Genomic DNA, 5,000 nt, shown 5'->3' on the forward strand with positions numbered 1-5,000 from the left:
GGTACTCCTTCTTTTATTTCTCCTGTAGCCTTGGCTGAATATATTGTCACGCTGTATTTTGTGACATAAACATACACACACACATGTATATATACATATATATACACACATATATATATATATACATACATACATATATATGTATATATATATATATATATATATATATATATATATATATATATATATATATATATATATATATATATATATATATATATATATATATATATCAGATATATAAAGTCTACCTCAGCTGAATATGTTCCTTTTTGCCCTGAAAAAGAAAAAACTAATTATTTATGCGTTTTCTTCTAAAAACCAAATTTAATCACAACGTTTATATATTCTTATATCTCCTGGAAGCCAGGTGTGCTTTCGTAGAATAGAAATAATCCATTCAAGAATATTTTGGCCTAATGCCAGTATAGACAGAAGTACTATGCAAATTTTCTGAACTCATTTCGTTGGTCATTTGCATATGCAACCAAAGTCAGTTTAAATTTTGGAATAAAGTGCTATTTGAAAATACTCACAATTTAAGGGTAAACGACTATTGGAAGTTATCATTTATAAAAAAAATTGTAAAAGAGAAAAATTATATGTTTTGTCCACCTTTCTGCAGAATCTCGCTAATTCATAATATTTGAAATACTCTTAAATCAATATTGCAGTGAACACCCTTCTCCTCACCAACTCTTGGCGTCTCTCTTATGTAGATATGAGGTTAGACAGTTTACTTTCTCCCTAAATACTAGTAAATTTAAAAAGATATATTTAGCTATTAATATCATTTTAAATCTCACGGACTATAGGCACATAAATTGAGTAAGTTAAATACGGGTTGTTATATCCGTAGAGTTATTGAAATTATTCTATGCCGCCGGTGTATACAGTATAAGGGAAAGATTGTACCTCAGCCATAATAAAAAATATATATTATTGACTATGAATTATATAATAGCATCATACCAACCAGCATTATAACTTCAAATACAATAACTCTTGAATAATAAAATAATATAAAAACATTCATTTAACAGCCACTGGCAATATACTGAGAGGATATGTCCAATGAAACCACAATATTCCCTTTTATTCATCCTTATCAATTATGAACGAATGCATTAAAGACTCAACCCTGAAATTACCTTTTTGTTTTATTCAGTAACACCCTAAGAAGAAACAGTCACTTTTTTTTCTTATATCTAGAATCTCTAGAGTTACCTAAAGAAGAGCACAAAATAAAGGTTTCTCATCAAGGCCACCCATTGTTTTGAGCCAGTCCTTTCTTTTTTTTTTAAGGCACGCAGCCTTTCAACATTCTACCATCTTTTCCCCCGGGGATCATCGTCTATATATAGTGTATAGGGGAAGGGAAGTTCTTGGGCTCTTATTTATCGAGAAAACCCTCGAGGAATCTCTCCAACACCTGACATTTGTATACTTGATAAGATAGAAGGAAATAATGGTGGAGAATATATATATATATATATATATATATATATATATATATATATATATATATATATATATATATATATATATATATATATATATATATATATATATATATATATATATATTTACAGACTTCTGGCTTTTCAACATTATTTTTTTTTCAAAAAGAGTAGCTGAAATATTAAGAAATGGAGGTTATTTTTCTAATGACGATAAACTTTCTTTCTACAGTCTTTCATAGGCTTTTGTGAATTACATATTTCCACTGTATTTATCTATGTATCTTTCAACTCAAGATGATTAACATCAATGAGAGTTCTTAATGCTTACAATTCTTATTTTACCTATTCGCTCTTCGCCATTGGGTACCAGGCCTAAATCTCTTACTGTTGCCATTTTCACATTCACAATGTTTGTTCCAAGTCTTAATAACTGTTATTTGATGCAAATGTATTAACTAAACGATTATGCCTCCATTTTCTTGGCGGGGTTCGGTCTGTGAGATTGAGTAAACTATTACAGTAACAACAAGTTGATTCTCTCTCATATAACAAGACTTGGATCAATCAGGAGCGTTTAAAACGAATTCTGATTTGGATATATAAAAAAAAATGAGACGTGGCAGAAATGAGAAAAAATGGAACAGCTTTTTGTGGTCATTTTGACCGCTGAGTTATGATTCTCAGGCACAACTCGTGGAACAAATAAAATGCAACAAGTTATACCATTATGTATCCCTCGTTATCACTGTGGACTTTTTCCACCCAGTTGCAATGATCAGAAAGCTATATTTCTCTCTATTATGTAAGCAGTTTTTCCCTATATTCAGTTAAATCTACACACGTGTAATTAATTCCGAGCTTTTGCTTCCTTCCCAAGCCAGCTGATTAACTCCTAATGACCACGTCAACTACGTGGATCCTTATTCAGGATGTCTGGGCTCTTATCTCCATTCATTGAGTTTGTTTACTGACCTCAATAATCCCAGACCCTCGACGAACGCAGGTCTCGGGAAGTCTTCATTGCGCCTCCTGTAATCCGAAGGTTTTTAGTTGGGAAAACTCTTTGATTTCCCTCGTTCGGGATTCTTCTCCGGGTCTAAGATAACTTTCATTTCTCGTGGCTTTTTCAACTGCCTAACTTGATGGTTTATTTAAAAGTAATCAACCTTTGTTGCTATGTTTTACTAAGGACAGTCACTTCTGGTACCTAGAGGTGTGTGTTGTAGTATTATGAAAAATAATCCACTGTTACATAATGTATAAATATATTTATTTAAAAAAAGGTGTCTTTATAGAGTGCTTTCGAGAGTCTGTACGATTCTCCTTCTCAACTGAAATGGATTGAAAACAGAATAGCTCACAGATTCTCGAAATCTCTCTGTATAGTTTCATTCCTTTAGGATATATATATATATATATATATATATATATATATATATATATATATATATATATATATATATATATATATATATATATATATATATATATATATATATATAAATATATATATATATATATATATATATATATATATATATATATATATATATATATATATATATATATATAAACACACATACATACACACACACACACACACACACACACACACATATATATATATATATATATATATATATATATATATATATATATATATATATATATATATATATATATATATATATCTGTGCAATTACAAAACACTGAATTATTTCTCATGTTTATATGAGAACTTTCTAATTATAAATTGATTTCCTGGACAACATTTCCAAACCCATGAATCTATAACTGCCACTGTTCCTTATGTCAGTGACATTCCACTTATCACCGATTACTCATTTAAATAATTAAAAATTCCGACGTTGTGTAATTTACTAATTTAGTTGATTAATCATTGGCAGTCAAATTTGCATGCGAGTGATTCTACATATACATCAGATACTTAACTTCTCTATTCATAACAGATTAGGTAATATCTTTCTGCCAATAACAAGCGAGGTTATATCTGGTGAACGTACTCATAATCATCGTTCAGCCTTCCCTAACATAATTACCTGAAATGTTGATAATGTTCGCATCGGAACTCATAGCTCGCTTTTGAAACCGAATGGCCTGGGTAAACTCGACGTAATTAGTAGCAGAAGTTTGTTCATTCGCTGACTCCAAATAATGAAGGCCAAGTTAATCATATCGGCGTATGAGATTACGGCCTGTTTGATATTCTCCATTATTATTATTATATTATCATTACCTATATCGTCGTCATGATTAGAGCACTGCTAGTAATTGCGTGTGTATTAGCAGTAGTAATGAGTTACAATATGGGTTAGTAAAACTTATTCTAATTGTGTATGTATTATCAGAAGTAATGGATTAAAACATAAGTTAGTAGCACTGCCACTAATTGTGTATATACAACAGTAGTAATGGATTAAAACATAAGTTAGTTCCACTGCCACTAACTATATATGTATTAGCAGTAGTAATGGACTGAAACATAAGTGATCTAATAAATAATAAAACATAATAATAGTTTAAATCGATTTTAATGATTCACGAAAGAGGATCGGCGTACCTTTATTCTTTAATAAACTCTCATTCACAAAAAGTCACATTAACAAAAATATACATATATATATATTTGTGTGTGTATACACACACACACACACACACACATATATATATATATATATATATACATATATATATATATATTGTGTGTATACACACACACACACACACACACACACATATATATATATATATATATATATATATATATATATATATATATATATATATATATATATATATATAATTATATATAATTCATATATAATTCATGCTCGATTGAAAGTGGTAGAATGGGAAAACTAATTATCTATTTAGCTGCACACGTAACTAAATAGATAACTATCTTTTGCGTGCTTTAAAAATCAAAAACAAATATTTATTATGAAGACTATTGAGTGCGCTGCTTTCAATATATCAGCTGCTTTAACGACAATAACCAGAAAACTATGATCTTCGCCGAGAGCGGAGAATTGGTTTTTCAGCTCTTAATGCGATTTTCACAGATTTACCCTCGAGGGACTTGTCTATTATGTAAATGATGAGATTATTGCAACTGGCGTTTGTTGGGTACTTCGAATTTAAGAGATAACCAAAGATAAATATTTACTAAGGCGATTACGACTTTCAGAGTAACAGAGGTTTAAGGAAAAACTCAGTTTACATAGTTACTGCGCTCTGTAAGGACTCGTCCTTCCATAATTTATTCGAGGATATCCTGAAACCAAGCAAGGTGCCGTGGGATAATGTTTTATCTTCCCCTGCCAACAAACTCTCGGGTTATCTAACTAGATTCTGGAGCAAGATCGGTTACTTTACTCCTGTTTTTTTTTTTTAATTTTCTCCTGAACTGAATCAAGTTAGGTTATGGGGAATTTAAAAAAAAAATTCGGCAATGATGACAGAATAAAACAAGTGGTTGAGTAGGATGCTCTATTTTAATTTTCGTTAACAGAGGAT

Source organism: Macrobrachium rosenbergii, chromosome 21 (assembly GCF_040412425.1).
Source record: "Macrobrachium rosenbergii isolate ZJJX-2024 chromosome 21, ASM4041242v1, whole genome shotgun sequence".
NCBI lineage: Eukaryota > Metazoa > Arthropoda > Malacostraca > Decapoda > Palaemonidae > Macrobrachium > Macrobrachium rosenbergii.